The sequence below is a fragment of the Sparus aurata genome, chromosome 15 (genome assembly GCF_900880675.1).
Source record: "Sparus aurata chromosome 15, fSpaAur1.1, whole genome shotgun sequence".
Lineage (NCBI taxonomy): Eukaryota > Metazoa > Chordata > Actinopteri > Spariformes > Sparidae > Sparus > Sparus aurata.
This window is the reverse complement of record NC_044201.1, coordinates 6,300,258-6,321,998: the sequence shown is the minus strand read 5'-3', so window position 1 is coordinate 6,321,998 and position 21,741 is coordinate 6,300,258. Positions and strand designations below refer to the sequence as shown.

Genomic DNA, 21,741 nt, shown 5'->3' with positions numbered 1-21,741 from the left:
CTTGAGAATCTAGAGTAGGTGGGTTTCGAAACTTCAGCTTTGTAGCGTGAACGGAGGGAATAACCACATAAACCCTGGCCTGATGTGATCGCTCAGCACAGGCGTTGTCATTAACCTGTAGTGGTTTATTGAATTTAAATGGTGACATCAACCAGTTGAACCGGCGGAGACCAAGCAGAATCAACATGCAACCACTATCAGAAAACACTCCTGTGGACACACCACAGTGATCTGTGGAACTAGTCGGAGCGTGTTCTGGTTGGGTTCGGCTTCTTTTTGCTCTTTCAGCTGTCGGTGCCACGTGGTGTTCCAAGATAAAGCAAAGGATGTTGGGGCTTCCAGGGATTAACTCACACCAAGGGAATTGGCATCGCATTTCCCAGCCATCTTTTTCATTCTCGTCTGTTTCTTTCCCTCCATTATGCGTCTCGCACTTTCGTCCTCCCTTCCCTCCGTCTCTTTCTCCCGCAGAGAGGTAGATGTTTACGCGGATATTGGGCCGTACTGTATGTTTAGCGAGAAAGGAGAAGGTGAGAGATGCAGACCAAGATAGAATGAGCAGAGAACAGGAGTCTAATCAAGACTCTTATTCTCCAAGGAGTTTCACCTCAGGGTGCTGTAGCTTAGGAGACTGTGATGACACTCAAACGACAGGAGTGTGTATTTTTATCCTCGCCGGTGATATTCGTTGCGTTTCTCGTCTTATGGCCCATTTTCCACATGCCGGCCTTTTTTCGTATTGTGTGCTGCGAGAGGCATCTCGCAAACAAGCAGAGGTATAAAGTGGTGAGAGTGGGAGGATGAGAGAGAACATTGTCTTCTCTTTTCCAGCTTAGGGACAAGAGCAGAACAGGTTGTGTGCGGATACTTGCTATCCTTAACAACGTCTAACACTGCCTCAGGGCCACCTCTTCTCCTCTGATACAGCTGAGAGTTGTGTTGTGCAGAGGAGTTGGAATATTTGCAACACATTCCTCAGTGTCAGATGGCACTCCTAGTACACTATAATTACCAGAGTTACACTTAAAGTTTGTCATGTTTTGACATACTTTATGCAGTAACTAAGGTTAATAACTAATAATGGTTTCCTTTAGTCGATTTAGATGACTTTGTTTCCCCATTACACAATAATGACTCATTAAATCTAGCAAGTAATCTTCATGGAGTTGGCGTTCAGCTGAAATGGAGCTAGAATAATGATTGTCACCCCGGCTTTGTTTTCTCGCTTTTCTCCAATGTCAGTGTCAGTTTTGTACAACTTTGGCCTTATTCCTGTGGTCTGGTTACTAGGTAGGTAATAATAACGTTGTGGTGCAGAGATCTGCTGAAAGTGATTCAGGTGGGGCGAGAAACTGGAGCAGTCAGATCAGACGATCATACAGGTTGTGAACTAACAGCCAAGAGAAAACAAAGGCAAGAGAGGATCAGTCACGAGGCAAACATTATTATTATTATTAATTATCATTCATTTTTTTTCACACAAGTTCACCCAAAAATGAAAATTCAGTCATCCTCCTCATCAAAGTTATCAAAACCAATACACACATTGGCCAAGACTACAGAAATCAGACCCAAGTTGCATTTTAAACTGCAATTTTCCTTCAAGTATCTCCAAATGTTGATGTAATCTGCTACGACATCACCACGGTAGGCGGCCATCTTTGTGCGGCGGTCGGTCCATGATGTTATCCATCATTGGGTCTCTGTCTGGCGTCGTCAATTACCCAGAGGAAAATAACATTAGAGGCCTGAATGGGACACGGAGCCGTGGCAGGCCTGACATGGCTGTGTTATATGATTACACAACCTGTTGGCTGTCCGCCTGTCAAGTGTCTCCGCGGCTCTGATGAATGGCTGTAATATGTCGCGCATCACAACACACCACGCCACACACTCATTAATGGCTTCTCATAATGCCCGGGACGTTCCTACCGACGGATTGGCGGAGAGGGGGAGGGAGGAGGCGGCGGCGGTTGTAGCGTCGAGGGTGAGAAATGGCGTTTATGAATTCGCCAACCTTGCCTTTTGCGTCGCCATTCGAGGCGGTAAACAAAAGAAACATGGTGTCCTCATTTGAATAATTTCACAAACGGTGTGGCGAGACGCCAAGCAGTCGCAACCACACGCAACTCTTAATGAATGAACGAAGGATGACAGGAACAGGATGAGGACAAAAAGCAAAGGGAGATGTAAGAATGATTATTTTTCAAAAATGCGACACATATGTTTCTCAATTAGATACATTCTTGTCCATCTGTAGCCTATTTGCATAGATCAGAAACGTGTGCAATGCGGCATGTGCGCCAGTGTGTGGGAACATTACAATAGAGCCGCTCGAAGAAAAAAGAAAAAAAAAGGGAGATTGGATCAGTCGGATGCCATCTGAAGCTTAGCTGATTGCTCTTTCTTTCCTGTGAATTAGGAGAAACGCTACCCGAGATCCTCCAAACTACTCGACTCTCGGTTACAACAAACAGATTTGATTCTCGCGGAGACTCCGCTCTGAGAGGTTTTTCACAAATTAAGCGGGTGAAAATAGTTCCGAATGAGCTTTTTTCCAGCAGGGAGGGAGGTTACTGTGCACCAGTGGCTGTGTGGCAACAGAGTAAAGGAGTTTTTTTCCCAAAGTGCACCGTCCGTAGAGAGGTTATCTAAAACCTACATGACCCTTAGCCACATTAGCTGCTGGTATTTATGGCTCTGTCAGACTTTTAGTGTGAAATGCCTGCTGGGAAGCGTCAGCCACATTGCAGGGGCACATTCTTTCTCTCGATTTGACACGTCTGCGCTCAGTCCTCCGCGCCTCAGCTTTGCCTTGTCATTTATGTTGCATTGTCTCACCTTAAAGTCAGTGTTCTTTTATCGAAGGAGACGCAGATGTTAGGAGATTTTCGACGACCTTGCTCGGATGCTCGGGCTCGATGCCGTGGAGGAAAGCATCGAGCGGCGCCGCACCTGCAGTGTGCGCATGTGAGAGAGGAGAGAGACAGCCTGTGTATCCCTCTGTCTGTGTGCCTGTGTTTGGCGTATGCGTTCCTTTCTCACAGCTTGAGTTTCTCGGTTTGAAATGCAACACCTGCAGATGTGTCTTGTAAACTGCAGCCCCCAGCTTCACTCCCATTCAGAGGGGACCATTGAAACAAAGCAATTAAAGTGCCTCTCTACATGGGGGCGAGGATATGCCGCGTGGGTGTGCCTGCTTGCGCGCGAGTGTGTGCGAGAGATTTGTCTGTTGTCTCGAACCGCCGGAATCTTTAATGAGATCTGCGTTCCGCCAGGCGAGGGGAGAGCTACACGCCAATCACAACATTAGCGGTTCTGTCATATTCATGTCTGCTTAGATATGGAGGTCAGAGGTCAGTGACAACCTGTTGACACAGAGAAGATTTATGCAGCGCGCGCGCACACGCAAGCGCACCCGTGCGTGCGCACACACACGCGTGCAAACAGACAGGCGGCCACAGCCCAGTTTCTTTGGCGCGGCGGGTTACAGCGGTGGTTTCTGGTTGCTGCTGATCTTTGGGTCCTTCCAGCTCCAGAAACCAGAGCCTGAGTTATTCTCCGCTCCGCTCCCTGACCCTCCTAATTGAGAACGGCTGTGGCTTAGAAAGACAGAGCTAAAGAGAACAGAGGGTGAAAAGGAAAGTAAGAACAAAAGATTGAAAGGAGCAAAAGAGCTAAACCTGTGCAGGCCGGCGCTGATCAAGGGGAAGGTGGCTCAACAGTTGGCCCTAATGAAAGCCGAACCTCCTTCCTCCCCTCCGCCCTCCACCTCCTGCTCTCTGGCCGCGAGCCAAGCAGAGCCAAGCACAATGTAGCTTTTCAATGTAATATATGATAGCTGGAAGAAAGGGAGAAAAACATCAGGGAGACGGTGTTCAGAGTGGAGAGAGAGTCAAGACCAGAGGGTTAGGGAAGAGGAGTGGCGAGCTCAGTGACAGCTGCATGCATGTCGTAGTGGGTGACGGTCTGTCCGTCTGTCAGAGCAGATATTTCTGTCTGTTTAGTGCTGCCTTACTGGCTGCCAGAGACACTCCTCATGTCATCGCTGGGTGCCTGCTGTCACTGGCTAAAAAGGAGAGAGGGAGCGGAGTGCGTGTGTGTGTGTTTGCATGGGCGTGTGTGTGTGTGTGTGAGAGAGAGTGACAGAGAGAAACTCGAGCAGCTGTCTTGAAAGCTCCTCCACTCTGTCAGTGCATCTCGAATCTGCTTTTCTCCCCCTGATACTTTCCCCGGTAAGACAGCATTCGAGTCAGTTGTTTTGGTCAGAAGTCCACCTTTTCTGGCTGTTAAAGGCTGTCACTTCTGAGAAATCAGCGTGTTGGACAGCTTGTCTGTTAAGTGATGAGATCATAAACACTGTAGATAACCATATGTCAAGCGGACCTGGTTCCTGTGCTTATATTTAAAGAAGAAAAAAAAAAAAAATCCGATTCAATTAGTCTGGTGAGTCCAGACCTAACTTGCAGAAGCAGTTGTTTGAAGGTCTAAACGGGGGTAAAAAGAATCATTACCTGTGTTATCTATTCCAGCCGAGTTTCGGTTCAACCTACAACCTGTTCTGTTTACTCAGGCATCCAGCCTGGCCATGCAACCGCCGAGGTGGTCGAGTGAGGCTTGAATTAATTGTCGATCCAATTCACCGATTCAGATACCTCAACTCAGGCTATCTGTCAGTACTGATAACCTAGCACTGGATACATTCCTGCATGGAAAAGACAACATTTTAACAGAGAATTAGTTTTACTCAGGGTCTCCGCCGCCAGTCTCGCTGTCCTGAAAGGTTTCGATGTCTCAGACAAATTCCAGTCAATTATCATCTTCAAATTCAAATTGTGGTCAGAGGGAATTCTTTTCACTCTTATGACTGGAGAGATTTTTATTTTGGACAGCATCAGATTTTCCTTGTTAAAAAACATCAATTACAGAATAATAGACTCGCCCATGACATGTGGATTGGTATCTGGCCAGTGCCCCATCAATGCGTCCCTATCATGCTACCTGTTTGCATATCAAAGGGCCCTGACACACAATTTTGGGGCCCTTTGGTGAGTGTCCATGGCTCTGTTTTTTGCAGTGTGTCCCGTTAGCACTTGTTGTCCTTTGTTGGTGGCTTTTTGTCCGACTGAACAAGTAGCATCGGCTGGCGAGCTGGTGAGAGAAATCGCAGCTAAGTGAAGCAGAGCAAGAGAAGTGAAAAGGAAAAAAACAAAGGGAAAGCTCCCCTAAGATGGATTATTTTACCCATTTAGCGAAGTTTCTCCTTAATTTCGCCCTCGTCCTCCTCATCAGTGCCATTTGCAACTTTTCACCGGTTTGTCTGTCTGCAGTCTAGAATCTTCTGGTTTCCCTTCTTCGAATGCCCGGTCAGTGCGTTGTGTTCCAGCGCAGCTTTTCAGCCTTAACACCGACAATGTTTGGTGAAGCAACAGTCGGCTTTCGCTTTCGCTAGCTGTTTGATTTCCATTTGGGGCGGAATGCAGAGCAAAACACCGAGCTCCGAACAGCTCTTCTGGATGAGTAATTTGTGCCCACTTAGTGAAAAACAGGCCTGGTGAAGTGCTTTGATTTGATCAGGTCGAAATTGCTGCTTAAATGCAGTCCATACCCCAAACAATGCAAACAGGAGAATGCTCTAAATCAAAGTACCCACGAGGTTCTTGTTGTTGAACCGGCGTCAGAGTTGGATTTATTTGACTCTGTTGGATTTTGCGGGTAAAGCTCTTTGGTACAGCGTGCTACAACACGCTATCTACTTCTAGTAAAAACCTGCGACAGCAAGACCCACATGTTGAAGTACCCAGAATGTGCCATCCGCATACAGTGCAAACAGGGAAGAAATACAGAAGTATCATCTCGGTAAACTTGTCGCAGCTGTAATGAAAAGACGCGGTGGTAGGCGACTGAGTCTGACAGTTTTGCGTAGGAGGTACGATTCACATGAAAAATTAAATGGAAATAGCGCGCCGTTTTAAATTTCCGGGGTCAACTGAATGTTAGCGTGGGTGGCGCAGTGAGACGGTGTACAGCTTAAACTCACCGTGCGCCGTGGTTACCTCCCCGAGATGGTTTCACAAATCACCACTGCCAGTCTGATGAGTTTATGCTGTTAGATATTAAAGATATTCATAGTTGCAAAGTGCGGGAATCTGCTGGGGAAAAAATGAGCAAATACAGCTGATGACTGTTTACTTATAAAGTTTGACTTCATATTTTGGACAACATTAGTCATTATGTCTGCTATCATTTAACATGGAGCACGTGGATGATTTCATCTGTCTGCCCTTCCATTACTTCAACAATGGGCCAATCTCTCGAAGACATCCCATATTCCTTCAAATCACGGGTTTCTGTTTCTCACTAACACGGTGTATTTTTTGCCTTAAGTGCACGCCATCGACTGTTTGATTGCAATCATCTGTTGTTGGGAGCGCTGTCGTCTGATTACAAACACGTGTTTTTCACCGACTGAGCTGGCCGTCGAGTGAGGTAATGGAATATTAAAGAAAATTTAAGACCGCGCGGAAGGTAGCGGGTCTGCACAGTGGCTCTGTGGTTACCACGAAGTTCGAGGGGTTCGCTCCCTGACTCTGCGCAGTTTGAACGCTCTCTGGAGTGTTTCCCCTTTGGCTGCTCTGGTTTTCATGCAGCCGCGCTGAAGGTGTGAATATGTGCAACCCTGAATCGGATGAGTGGGTACGGAAAAGGGATGGATGGCTTTTCTTTCTCGGCTTTTCTGTGACTGCCCCGCATCTCTCGGCCTAGACAACAATGCTCGTACGACTTAATGAATGTAGGAAGCAGAGTCACTTAATTCTCCCAATGTAATTCCCAGGCTGGAAAACCCCATGATTTTAGCAGTGGTTTTTGAGCCTTCGCAGTGACACTGCCTGTAATTTTGCGGCAGCCGTGACAATATTAGTCCAACTTCAGATTCTGTACAGTCAGTGTTCCCTCGCCCTGACTGCTCCGGTGCCCTGACAGCCCTGTAACCACACACCGGTGTTTATGTTCTTTAGGTTAACATGGTTATCTCTGTACGCAACCTGAGCCCTCGACCTACACGGGCACTTCTTGGCATACATGTGTGTGGTTGCGTGCATGTGTGTGTGTGATCTTGCAGCTGCAGGACCCGTCTCTCTCCAGAAAGAGCTGCAGGGACTTGCCAGTATTTTCATTCCCTCTGGAGGCATTTCCGCACACTAACAAAGCCCGGCCTGCGTGATGAAACGGAAAGGAAGCAGCTTTTGTGAAGGGAGCAGCCAATTGGTGTGTGTCTGTGTGTGTGTGTGTGTGTGTGTGTGCACTGCTGACCCTGGCTAACAGTTTGTTACATGCAGATTTACTTTTGAGCTTGTAATTCAGGCTCCTCCAGGCTCTTGTTTGCTGACGAGCCTACTGTAGCACAAGAGCAAGCCTACTCTGAGTCCCGTCCAGCAGACAAAGTTGCCTCCTGTTTGCCTCTAATTAACTGGTAAAATAGCGAGCTTGTGAGCTTGTTGGAGGGCTTGTTAACCACTGGCCTTTCACAGTCCTCACTTCCTGTGTAGCCCCTGCCAAAAGGGAAATGTGTGCTGCAGCCCAGGTCACAATCCTCCGGGGTGTCTGGCTCTGGGAAGGGACTGAATCGAACCAATGAAAGTAGAAATTTGTCTCAGTTTTTACAGTTCAGCAGGACTAACGTAAAACACTCGTTCGCCCGGATGTCTGCGGTAAATAAATAGCACTGATCGAAATCGAAAGATTCTGCTGGTTTTTGGGTTCAGCGTCTGAGTATTAATTTTTCTCTTTTTTCTCCAAGTCGGTGCTTTCCAGAAATAACTCCTCGTTTTTTTGGGTTTTTTTGGCAAGAGCTGAGGTGGAAGCTCGCACGAAACACTTCTGCCGTCTCACTTGAGGTCATGACACAGCTACCGAAAATCACAAATGTTAGTTCTTTTCTCAGATGGGAGCAAAGCAACGGCAGGGATCCTACAGCCCGCAGTGTCGCTGAAGCTGGGGTTTTCTTTGGTGTTGTCTACAGAGTCAGCGTCCTGTGGGTTGACGGCCAGGGCCCTGTGACACACGCTCATGCCCATAAACAGGGATTTGGCCCCTCTGGAGAAAATAACCTTGATAATTACTGGGTGCATATGGACCTGCCCACAGCGGGGAGGAGGAGGAGGAGGAGGAGGAGGAGGAGGAGATGGGGGTTGACTGAGAAGGAGAAAGAGAGAGAGAGAGAGAGAGAGAGCCACATCCGCTGGTGCATTCCTCCATGCTGTGTCATACTGGTGCCGAGTTTCCCCTCAGTTTGCACAGAGATTTCCACAAGGCAGGGAGAGTGCAGAGGGCTACTGACGCAACGCTCAGGGCTGTGGACACTGACATTTAAAGTTTAACGAGGCAACGAGCCGTTCACTCGCAGACTCCCCACGGTAACAGAAAGACAACAAAACGGTAAGCGCGAGAGGCGTGTCGGACAATTGTGAAAAACTGGAGAAGAAACATGACCTAACTGTTGTCACAGAGTTCGACTCGCCTCCTCCTCCCCCCCCCACTCGCCGCCCTCGTCACATGGCCTCCCCGGTCTGGCTGAACTGGCATCATTACAGCGGCCAGAGCTGAATGTCTGTGGTTGGCTCGCGGCCCGTCTGCTTGCCTGTCATTCAGCTGGTTAAAGAGGCCTTGTTGAACCGCTGCACTGTGCCCGGCTACTACAGGGCCATTCATGCCTGTAACGGCAGAAACAGCCAAGTCCTGTCATCAGAGCTAGCTAGCACATACCAATTTACGGCTGGAAATGACAAGGGCATTTTGCTGGATAAGCACAGTTTCTCCTCGAGCAACCTCGCAACCGGCTTTTTTTTTTCGTAAAGTCTGGATTACAGTTCAGAGAACGAGAGCGAGCGTCTTTAGACAAACACTGCCTTCACGTCTCGGATATGTTCCCTGCCTCTGTTGCATGTACATCTAGTGCAAAGTGAAATAGACTGATCCCCTTCCCCAAGGAATCGCACGACAACAGCACAGAACAACAAAACAGATCCTTTGTGCTGCCTCGGATGCTGGAAACGTTCAAACAGAAGACTTGAGAGTACAGTTTGTCACTCCGAGAGAGTTTCCCCCCCCCCCCCCCCCTTTTCCTTCTCGCTTGTCAAGTCGCTCTGTGCGCCTTTTGGCTAATGGCAGCTCGTCTTGTCACAGATGACCCGCGCTTCACCGGGACGTTCTCTGTCCTCCTCTCAGTCCCTGTGTGACACCCAGAGCGAGGACACGCATGAGAGCCATGACTTCATCCTGCGCTCTCCCTCCTTTTTTCCCTGCCTCCTCCCTCTCTCATCCTCCCTTCCCTCTTCCCTCTGTACTTTTTGTCTTCCTCCCCTACCCCCTCGCTCTGCGTCTGCAGTCCTAACATCTTCCTGCTATGATTAGCAATAGTGTTTTTTTCCCCAGCCAGTGTAATGTCTAGAGCCTCCTGTGTCCTTGGAAAGCAGCCTAATAAGCTCAGACACACACTGCTGTCTCTGCGCTCCACGGGCCTATTCTCCAGTGTCACCCAGCGCACACTGAGGTAAACAAAGCCCGCCACACACACACACACACACACACACACACACACACACACACACACACCACCCCAGTGTGCTAATAGACCAGCATACCAGCCCACTGAGGACAGCATCGACGCTAGCTTGCTAACGTTGACCTTCCGTGTGCCAATCACAACAAATCTGCTCCCCGATTTGAATACGGGGAGGAGAACAGTGTAAATTGAAAGCAGAAATCCCCCCGGTGTGAGACAAGATGAGCCTCCGAATAAATTATTCAGATGGCAGCCTCTTTTTTTTTTTTTTTTTTTTTTTCCCTTTCCTGCACGATTCTCGCCTTCTGCTACGTTTAATGGCATCTGTGATGACGCCCGTTGGAGATTAATCCAGATGTAAGACGTTTACGCGTGTGTTTGCGCGCGCAAATCTTACACTCGCACGCGTGCTTCTGTGTGTGTGTGTGTGTGTGTGTGTGTGGCCCGCTCACCCCTCTTCTCATGCGTCCCGTCGCGTCGTATGATGGGGGGAAACAAAGCCTCAACAGGGGAATTTATTTCTTCTCCGGAGAGGGCTGTAAATAAACAACTAGTGAATCACTGCCTCCATTTGTTTTTCTCTGATAATTCCGCGTGTGTCGGTGTGACAGCGCTCCGCAAGCCGGCGTAGCTCTCGGCGGCAGTATTTCCTCTCGGCACAGAGTGAGAAAAACACGCAGCACCGGCCTCGTGTTTCATTACCAGCCGTCAGTAAATTACTGTGTGCTTTTTTTTTTTTTTTCATATCACTCGCTGCAGCTCATTTAGCGCCATGATGGTACATTTGTATGAGTGAGGAATAACACCGGCATCAGACATTGTGCTTTAGAACTACTCAGGCGACTAAAGACACACAGGCACAGAAAACCAGCAGGTGCAATTGAAAAGGAAAACCCACAACAGGTCCTGCAGCGAGTGTGTGTCAGTTAAAGTGAGCGTCAACGATTTGCTGTTAAAAGGATGACCTTCCTTGACACCAGCGCTTACAAATGGTTGAATATGAAATATACTGTGTTTAGGGAACACAATGCACTTTCTCACTCCAGCAGAGAATTATTATTAAAGTGTGTTTTCGATTGCCACTTTTCTGGGGAGGGCAGATTCATTCTTAAAACGTAATTAGGCTCGGTTCAACCGAAATTGTCATAAAACAGATTTTCCTCACTAATCTTTGCAAAGCAGATATCTTGTTTTGGTTCCATTTTGCAGACTTGTGTCGTCTGGGAGATTTGGTTCATCTGGTCTGGCTGTAAGACTACAAAAGCTGTGTATGTTTAAAGAATTACACTCTAGTTTACTTCCCGTCAACGTTACAGTGACTTTGCCTCTAACATTTATGATCCCAGTCTGTCACATTTCACTTTGTACATATTGTTAAAAGTACAGACAGTTTGTTTTCCTGTTGTGTGTTTTTTAGCATTGTCAATTTTCATCTCAATAGCGAGCTTAGCCAGTCAGCTAGCCTAGCCTGCTACTAAAATAAAGGAAAGCAGCGTCAGTTTTTTTTATGCACTGATGTCTGAGCTCGACTGCTCGCTTTCGCAATCCAGCGCTCGTCAAATATTAAACTTTTCGACACTTCTTCCAAACACTTACTGTTAACGACAAGTGAAATGAAGACCAATACCAATACAACCAAAAAAAAAATAATCAAAAATAAACTCTCTCTATAGCTATCACTAGAGGTAAAACATAAAATGTGTTTATATACGCAACGTATTTCCTGGGGAAGGTAAGCAACCCTTCAAACTAGAGGAGTATACTATTATTTTCCCTAATTGCAGTCGTGTGGTCTTCATAATGAGCGGAGCACAGGTCCCCCCCCCCAAAAAAAAATGAGGGGTGTTCCTCGTATTAGCTACGGTTGGATGACTAATAGCAGCAGTGAATAATGGTGTGAGCAGTGTGATCCCGGTTCTTTAGGAATAAAGGTAACCTCCCAGTGTGTAAACCTTGATTAGGAGCAGTCGTTCGGCTAATGCTGCTGTTGGTAACGCCAACGCGACAACATGACTGCACATAATGAGCACTGGTTTACCGTGGATTTTCCCTTTGTGCTCAAGTACCCCCTTCTCTGTCATCCCATGTCCAAGTGTGAAATTACAATATCAGATCATATTTAGTTAATTAAACCCATATGACTAATTGAATTGGACTCAAATATGGGAGGGAAATGAATACATCATGGAGGTGTACTTAGGTTGTGTGTTAACGGTAATTAAATGTTCGGCAATCTGCAGCCTGTGCAGCTAGCTCAAGTTTATTTTCCACCTATTGTGCGAGTACACATGTGGGGGAAAAAAATGGGAGCCGGACAGTTTTGGGAAGACGTCTCGCGGAATATTAATGAAATGATGTGGGGGGTTTCGGTCGCAGAAATGCGTAAGCGTAAAAAGTAAGCTAGCGCATCAATAGTTGGCGAGTGGTTCCTCCCATTAGGAGACCGTGGTTAGAGTAGAGCCAGAAGCGGAGCAGAAATATTCCTCCATGATTAGAGCCTGGAGAGTTGAAAGACAGCTGCTTCTGCAACTAGAAGGGCCTCGAAACACTCAGAAGAAATCAACTCGTGTTTGTCATTTAAGTATCTTATCTTTCATATTTTGGCGGGGATTAGAGACGCACATTCTCTCCAGCTCTGTCACTCCTTGTTATGCGCTTCCAATCTGTCAGATGCGCGACAGGGTGCTTTATTACATCTCGATAAATGATGCCACCTAAGTCTTGTTTTCCTATCACTAAAAAGCAGATTGTGTTTTGTCACACTCCCTGATGTGCGTTGCATTCTGCTTTGTCTCATTTTAGGCGCGCTCTGTGATTGATGAGGATTAAGAAACCCGATTTTGCCTGATAGGAAACGCAGGAGCGTCCTCATCCACAACTGGTAAGAATCCTGATTTATCCCCCTGTCACAAGCAGCGGCGGTGATACAGATATGCTCCGACGTGGTTTTCGGAAACAGGATAAGACAGCTGCTGTTTGGATTTTGTCTTGTGTCGCCGCTAAAACACACGCGGGCGTCTTGTCCTAGAACTAAATCCACTGGTGGTGATTATGTTTTACAGTAACTGAGGCGACGACTGAATGGAAAATAGAATTGTCTTTTTATTCAGACAGTCTTTTGCAATGCTGCGGCCCTAGAACTCAAACTCAAATCATCTGTGTGGAAACGTACTTCCCGGTGATACTGAAATTGATACTGCGCTTTGTTTTATTGTCCGAACGCTTTGAGAGGACAACGCTGGACCACATGCACGTCAGAACATGCTGAGTTAATCGCCACGAGAGGCAGACCGCCGTTGTTTTGAATGAAAGCACATGGTTTTCGTGACGATTTACATGATAGGGATTGGATTTTGTGGGCGATGGCATTTCCTCTTTGCGTGTCAGACAGCTGGCGCTTGTCAGGTAACAGGGCAGTCAGTCAGAAGAGCCCAAACAAGTTGTGTTGCCAAGCTTCACCATATCACCCTTCTTCCTCTGATGTGGTTGATTCAGAAAAAAAACAAAAAACCCGGACGTTCTGAGGATGTTTACAAGATCACATTCTCGCATGTGCACCTCAGCGGTGACACCTTTCTGGCTCCGCTTCAATCCGCCCCTAGGGTGTGAAACCTGAACAGCAGCAGTGCTAGCGAGGGCGAGTTAGCATGTACGGCTATTGATCTGCTCCATCAGTACCAATATAAATCTATCAAGAGGAGAGGGGACAACAGCTTATCCCCATTTACCCATCCTCCAGTCTTTTGCTTGCGTAACCTGCAGGCCGACGCTCCGTTTAATGCAGAAACATGCATGAATACTGTGTTCAATTAGCCTTGGAACAGCATGAATATGATGTGTTCAGTTTTCACATGGACTGCATGAATATTAAGCGTTCATTTAAAACCTTGACTGGGGAGAAACACTCCATCAGTCGCCATCACGGTGTCAGAGACCTTTGGCTGAAGTGATTGATGATGTAATTGAGGCGATGAGGATGTGAGGAAACATCCGACTAAAGGACGTCGCGCCGTGAGTGAAAGAAGACCCCCCCCCACCCCCCCACCCCACCCCGGTCCCTTTTTGTTTGGGAGGCTGCGCAAAATGTCGACGGCGTAGTTTTGTGTACATGTGAAATGGCATCAAAGCGCTGGAAGGTGAATAATTTTTGGTGGCATCTGCACAGTCTGCAATATGCTAATGAGCAAAGCTGCAAAAGCCAGATTGCCAGGAGAGAGAAGAGGAGATGGAGGGAGCAGAAAGAGGGGAGGGAGCAGAGAGTGGAGAAGAGAGAAACAGACGGAGGCTGGTGTAAATTATGGATGCAACCTGCGATTTCCAAGAGGAAAAGAAAGGCAGAGAGAAACCTCAAGTCATGCATATCAGATTACGCGTTTGCCACATTTTCTTATCATGGTCCGTGAGCAAACGCGTATACAATCTGGCCCCTGCGTGCGTTGTTTGAGAAGGAGGAGAAGGGAGAGCACTCGCACATTCGTCCACGCCGAGTTGTGTGGAGCTGTGTTGTGCCGTCGAGCGTTCCCTGAACTTGATATGACGTGTGTGTATAAAGCTGTGTTGACTTTCATTGCGCTATTGTGTCGCACTGCTTTGCGTGCGTGTGCGTATACGTATACGGTCACATGGCCCCTGAGTGTTCACACATAGCGTTTTGGCATTGAGCGTACACATGGACACAGTGGCAAGTCTGTTTCTTTTGGAGTCTGTTTGAATTACTCAGATCACACTGTGTGTTTAAATGACATTGTTCAACTATACTGTCTACTGATACACGGCCTGCTGAGCTACCTGTTTTTTTGGGGGGGGTTTTTTTGTTAAAAATACTTCGCTCTCATCATGTTTTCTGCTTGCATGAGCAAGTCTAAGTTAAGTAGAAGTGAGCGTTTGTGTCCCACCACCACATCCCACCCTCGTGCGCCAGTCCCCCTAACAGCCTGTGTGAATAATGGATCCATTCTTGAGTCATGTCTGTGACTGGGGCCTGAGCAGTGGTGTGGTTTCCCCCACCAGAGGTGGAGGTGGAGGAGACGGGAGGGGCTGGTGGTCTGGAAATAGCTCTGCCTGAGCCGGGAGCACCTTAGTTGGGCCTCTGTGCCAGCCTCACCTTCCTTTAACAGGCTCGCACGACCCAACGCCACGACTCTGCTCGAGACCTTCGGCGCGTGTTATTCACCCGAAAGAAGTGCGGTTTAAGCTGCCACCATTCAGAGTGATCCCCCCCCTCAAAGATGGCACGGAGGAGAAGAAGCAGCGTTTTCTAAGAACTGGACGGGAGCCACGTCGCACTTAAAACGAGAAGCGTCTGAGCCGGGAACAGAAAAAAACAAAAAAAAAAACGATGAAGCTGCCCTGGAATTTGCCTGCATGTAAATGTGTGTTAATGTGCAAAGTAGGTCATTTATTTGGAGCAGGGACAGCTGTAGTGTGCTTCTCGGGAGCGATGTCAGAGTGGGGAATTTCATAAGCAGACACATTGCTGGATTTGGTGAGCTGGGGACTTACATATAGTGATATTTTGTTTATATGTCAAGCTCAAACCCTAATATACCAGGGGGAGGGGGGGGGGGGGCAGTGTTTGAAGGTGAAAATGGCTGTGGTCAATCCAGAGACAGCATCAGTAACCACAACCAGAGATAGCAGCCTAAAAATCAGACTAAATCAGATTACCAAACAAACAGCTAAGAGGATTAATTCTGATCTCTTTCTCTCTCTCTCTCTCTCCCTCTTTTTTTCCCATCAGACGGACATTAAATCTGCAATCTATAAAATCCCTTCAAATGATTTTCTATTTTACTTTGCGGCCCTCATTTTTCCGGTCGCATGTTCGGAGCGAAGCGCTTTCTGCTCGCGCTGAACTCTGCCCTTTTGTTCTGCCTCGAGGCCTCCAGAAATTGCTTTTACTACACGGGGTATCATATCGGTCTTTAAAAATATCTTCGCGAGGCACAACACGGATCTGACCTCTGATCAGATGCTGCACCGCTATCTGTTAAGCCCCCATAATGTTATAATAGCTTGTTCCACCCGGCGCACTTGCTGTTAGGAGTAAAGCCTGCGCTGAGAGACGCCTGTGGCTCTGCGGCTGTCACGTCAGCGAGCCGAGCTCAGACCTAATTAAGAGAAAACATAATATATTGAAAGGAATAATTACACCTTGTCCCCGGCTTTCAGAGATCAAAAATGTTGCTGCATTTCTTAGAATTAATCTCGGCAATGATTGTTGGTATATAGTGCGGTACAGTATGTTCTCTGGGAAAAAAAAAAAAAAAAGACTGTAGATTAATTTGGTTAATATTTTATAAAGCTTACAAAGGCAGAGGGCATTTGAGGCTTTTCAGATTATTTGTTCTTAGCCAATATTACACACCACTGCTGAGCTGCTGCTGTGCTGCAAAGTCTACAGCTCCCGAGCACAATGCCAAGACGAGGCACTTGCCGTTAAAAGTGTTTATCTGCGATAGCGTTGTTTGTGAAATGGGAGACGTTCAGATGCACTGCTCCCTCTCCTTCAGCCGCGATCCGATTCAAAGGGGCCCACTCGGAGGAGAGCGCCGTATCGCTCTCCTGAGTGCTGATAACTGCCGACGGATTCGTATTAATATCCTCGCTGGTGCTCTTTGATATCAGCTGATTCATTTCAAAACTCTGCTCAGCTACTCACGCACACCCGGCGAGCACAATGCGCCGTTTCTCTTGACAGCTGGACAAACTGACAACCTAGCTCTCGATCACTCCCTCTCCCTCCCCTCGTAGTCTCTCTGATAGAGCCGTACATTGTAACCAACAAGGCTGTAATCAGCGCAGACCTAATCAAATCATTGCTCCAACAAGCAGCCCTGGCTGCCGGGCTTTCACCAAACACATCTCAGATCAAGAGGCAGGCTGCCCGTACAGCGGCGCGCGCTGGAACCAGCCGCCGCTCCAAATGTCAGGAGAAGTCGGATTATTTTTTTCGGAAATGTCACTGACAGCATAATAGCTCAGTGGAAGAGTGTCTCATGCTATGTTTTGTATCTCATGTCAGCAGGTGTGATATGTGACTCCCGTGTATGTGTGTTTTTGGGCGTGTGCGCAAATGTGTCGGTAAGCAGAATGCTGATGTTGTTGACTGGAAGCCGGTGTGTGATTGGCAGAGCGCTCAAGTCATTAAAGTGTGTGTGTGTGTGTGTGTGTGTGTGTGTGTGTTTTAGATCCGCACAAACAAATGCACATCTCCAAACCTCCTCATTATCGGCAGCAGGAAAAGCTGCCTGGGCACCAGGACAACTCGAGAGTGTGTGTGTGTGTGTGTGTGTGTGTGTGTGTGTGTGTGCATCTGTGCCTGCGTGTGTGCGTGTTTGTCTTAGTAGTGTGCGCTCTGTTCAGTCCAAACTCGTTCCAAGATTTGGTTAACCGAGTTGGCTCGCCCGATCACATCGCCACGGAGTGTGCAGTTGCTCGAGCCTCTGTTTCATTTAGTGGCACCCACGCTGTTGTCCTCTTGCCATGAAAACACAGAGGCGCTCGTGCTTTTCTACACATGTGCACTCACATGCACACACTGAATGAGAGGGAGACAAAGTTAGAGTGAGAAAGAGGAAAAAACAAGAAAGTACCAATTAAGCTCCTCAGACAAACCTGCCAACAGTCATCAGGGGGTTGGAGGCGGAAAGCGTGTTTGTGTGTGTTGGTGTTGGAGAGAGGGGGGTAGGAGGGCGTTCGACGAGAGCAGTGGTCTCTAACTTTGTGTTCCAAAAAAAAAAAAAAAATCAGTTTTATGCTTTTCAAGTTTATCAACAGCTCATTACAGCGAGGTGTCAGTAACCTGCTGCGGAGGCTGGCAATTATCAAGAGCTTTTAGCTTTTTAAGCTTGTGTGTTTTTTGACAATTTAACGAATAGTAGTTGGTGTCGATAAAATGATGTTTCTTTCTTCTGCTCACATTCACCATTTCTATTACTTGGTTTGCACCACGTTGTATCCAAAAATATCTTTTGTTTGATGCATCTCTTAGATTAAGTGTTGTTTATACACAAACGCCTTTAGCTGTATCCTAAAATGTAAGCTCTGTGTGTAGTCATTTTTCACACATTGGCTGGTTCCAGCATCTTAAGCTTCTTCCTAAATAAAGAATCTTTGGATTGTTACCTGCTGGTTGTACAAAATAGGCATTTTGAAGACGTCAGTCTGGGCTCTGGGAAGTTGTGATGAGCATCTTTACAACTTTTGGACATTTTATTTAGAGCTGCAAAGGTCTGCTGATTATTAAGTAATGTTTTAAGGAAAGAGAAGTCAAAATTCTCTGATTCCAGTAAATATGAACATTTCCTGGTTTCTTCCCTCCTCTGTGACAGTAAGCTGAATGTCTTTGGGTTGTGGAGAAAAAAACAAGACATTAAAGGATGTCACTGATGAACACTCTTCACCATTTCCTTCCTTGATTTTATAGACAGAACAGCTAATTGATTATTTGAGAAAATAATCAACGCATTCATCAACAATGAAAAGGATCTTCAGTTGCAGCTCTGATTTTATGAACTAAACATGAAAATAACAACCAAGTCCGGTTGCTGCCCTATTGGTTATCAAAGCTGAATCAATTTTCTGAGCAATAACCCCGTTCAAGTACATAAAACGTCTTTGTTTTCCAGCAACCAGTAGCTAATCCTCAATCCAAACAATCTACGAGACAGAACAACTCTTGCTGCACTGCCAAACGAAGCCTCCTCCTCTCTTCTGTGTTCATGCTGGGAAACAAAAGGCTAGTTTGGCCAAATCAGGACTGACATCATTGGCAACAGCTGCAGGCGGCATGCACTGCGTGTCTACGCGTGAGTGTGTCTCTGCGTGTTTACGTCTGTGTGTGCGTGTGTTTGTGTCTGTCAAGATGAGGTGACCTGATTGCTCAGCTGAGCAGCGAGGGGAGACCCGGCCTCGTGTTGTCAGAATAGCACCAATAAAAAAACCCCACAAGAGACGGACCACAATGCACCCAGGCTGGCGGCCCCTCCCCTCTCAGAGTCCCTCTGTGTTTTTGTGCGTGTGCCATATCTCCCCCCCCCCCCCCCCTCAGCCATGCACACACTTGCACTGCCACTCCTGACCATGCCAAAGCAGATTTGGAGATGAGAAATGATCCACCACTGGCCGTGCACTGCTGTATCAGCTCCCAGCTACAGAGAGGTGGGTCACACCAAATCCTGTTTAAAGAGCCTTTATCCTTATTGTTGGAAAGATAGCGCTAGTTACAGCTGGACCTCCTCTCTCCTCTCCCCTCTCCTGACCAGAGCAGGTCCCGGCCAGTCCCGGCGCAACGTTTTGATCCGATTCCAGTAATAATTTCCATGTACAGTGTACACTTTGTGAGAGGAAACCAAGAGACTCTTTACAGCTGCATGTGGGAGTTTTTTACTCAGCTAGAAAAGGGGGCTGACAGTCTGTAAAACCTGCAGTGAAACATGTCTCACTTTGCCTCAAGGAGCTGTTAACCCACTTAAATCAATTGAAATTGTTTAGGTTTCTGTGGAGAGTTTTGCCATGACACGATGGCCTAAATGATCTGTTTGAAGAGGCCCTTTTTCATTTTTCGGCAGAATTTGGATCTTTTTCAGCGTTGAGTATCCAGATTTGAGATATTGACAAACAGCGCAAAGCGGGGAATATTGGCAGCCTTCGTCTAAAAAGATACATTTCTGGATATTAAGCAAAGCAGATATCAAGCACTGTTTGTTGGAGCCGAGAAAAAGGTGGGTGGCCTCGTCGTTCACCCCTCCCACCGTGAACACATAAAATGCCTTCCTCAACACATAACACACAAACAGAAATGGCCCCCCACCCCTCCAGGGGTCTCACCTCAGTGGCCCTGTGGCGAACCGTGTGTTTGTGTGCGAGGCTTAATAACCTTACTAGAGCCATCCCACCCCTGCTGCTCTGTCTTATTACTCCCTGTACCCTTTCTGTTTTGTCCAGAGGAAGAAAAAGAGATAGGATAGATTTCAAGCAGCACCTTGGGGGGGGCTGGAGGCAGGAGGGGGGGGCAAGGTTAGAATGAGGATGGCCGGGGGGGGGGGAGAAAATTGAGGAGAAGGAAGCAGAGAAAATGAAAGAACGGAGTGGAGGGTGGGGGCCGGCAGCAGTATTGACGTAGTTCAGATAAGTGAAGGATTAGTGGATCCACAATGAGCTCAGAGCTGCTGCTCCCCCTTTCACAACAGCCAGTGGTGAAGTGGCTCTTTTTTTAATGAACTGCGAGAAAAAAAAGGACATGCTTGTGTACATTTGCAGCCATTTATACTTAAGATAGGTTCCATCTGTTAGTGTCAGCCCATTCATATAATGAATGAATGATTCTCCACTCCACCTACTCATTTTTTCTCATCTTTTTTTGTATGATAGCAACATGAACACCTAGTTTTGATATTATGCGTAATAATTAAAGATGATGGTCTGCTGATATAGTAACATTTTTTTAAAGACAACAAATAAGAAGGCATTGATCCTGCCCATGTAGCCAAATCCTGACATTGCTCTTATCTCTCTGCCGAAGAGATCTATTAAAAACACATCATCAAGCCACACCGTTGTACTGGCAGAGGTTTGTCTTCATCACGGTGAACCTGGGCTCTGTAGTTTATTTCCATTACACATACACAATTTACTGCTGTAAATATTATCAAGAGCATCAGATGTGTATTGATCCGCGGTTGAAAATAGTCCCCCACAAATGCACAGTGTACTTCTGCGTAAGTAGCGTCTAGTGAAACTGTATATTTGTGGCTTGTTTTTTTAAAGATTTTGTCCTCAGTAGGAATGACTGGGCTGAGGATCGAGTGCCACCGACAGGATGGGGAAGTTGGAAAATATTGAGTGATGCACTAATGCATTGTTTCTGCCCTTTGATGGGGTTTGTTGACAGTGTCAAATGTTGTTGCTGAACAAGAACAAGAACTTTGTTCAGATCAAATTCGCTTAAAGCTGAAAAGTTGAATGTACGACTTAGTTCAGGATATATTTGATTGTAGAACTCGACTCAGGCACCAGTGCTGAGGTCTGACACCCAGCCCCGGCGTTCATGCGTGATGTGTCGAACTCGTCATCTAAGCACGTTTGTTCTTTGTTTCTTCCTCTCTGTACTTTGTTGTCAACTTGTCTTTGTCAACGTCCACCCATTGACAAAGACTCGACACGTCCGCTGGAGAAATCCGAGCAGTGCGTACTTAACTGCGTTTCTTTTGTTACTCTCTCCAGACACACACGCAGACACACACACGCACACTCGCCCACTGCGGCAGATACAATAGTCCAGCTCATAGTTATATCTGCCGCTCAGGTTGAGAAATGCTTGTTTAAAGTGAGAACTGCTCGTGTGTTCGAGGATAATGATATACAAGAGTCACTTGAATACAGGTTTTGTGCGTCATTGAAAGCGCCTTTATGCGCCTGTTGAATTGTTTGCGTCCCGTGTGTACTTTAGTGTGTGTCTGTGACGACTAGAACAGGTGTTTCTGATTGTGTGTCCGCAGGTCCGCGTTCGCGTGTGTGTGTGTGTGTGTGTCCACACGCATCGGTGAGAATCCAGAGGGTCAGGTGTCTGTCTGGTTTCACGTTGGAGTGGAAACCAAAGGGCTCAGATTACAGCCGGGGTCGTCTGTTCCGCTCCGAAGGGCCTCAGAGGTTAAAGTGTAGCTCTGGCTGGGCAACCTCACACACATGCACACAAACACCACACACACACACACACACACACACACCACGCACCACACATTGCACCCCCGTGTGAAACACATAGAGGTTATATGTGACCTACATATATGCTTACATCTTGACAAATCATCCAAACGCTTCTAAAACCAACAATCTTGCAGACAAACTAACCCGTTAATTAATGAACTAAGTCGCGGATTGATTCATTCTCAAGTTTTGCTATTCATCACACTTTAAACGGCTCTGCTCCCGTTGTCTTTCTGATTAGAAATTTGTGACTCACATCAGCCACTTGTGATAGATTTCCTGCAACACAGTCATTCTTCTCTTTTATTTATTTCATCATTGGACTACTCATCCAGAAATGATAACGCGGCTAAGTTATGTGCCACGACATGTTTCCTCAGAAGACTTAAACAAGCCGGTTCTGATTATTAATGGCAACCTGTGACAATCTGACCTGTCGGCGTGCCTTGTAGCAAAATGACAGTAAG

The 21,741-nt window shown here is 46.9% G+C and overlaps 1 protein-coding gene across 6 annotated transcripts in view; it reads left to right on the top strand.

Annotated features, from left to right (window-relative positions):
* zmiz1a (zinc finger, MIZ-type containing 1a) overlaps positions 1–21,741 on the top strand; it is a 108,483-nt gene that overhangs the window by 29,228 nt on the left and 57,514 nt on the right. For 5 of the 6 annotated variants that reach the window (XM_030442061.1, XM_030442055.1, XM_030442058.1 and 2 more), the window contains exon 3: positions 12,368–12,446. The exons of the other annotated variant lie outside the window; for it this stretch is intronic. The gene's annotated coding sequence lies outside the window, so the exon portion shown is untranslated. The remainder of the gene's footprint in view (positions 1–12,367; positions 12,447–21,741) is intronic. 6 annotated transcript variants of the gene reach the window in all.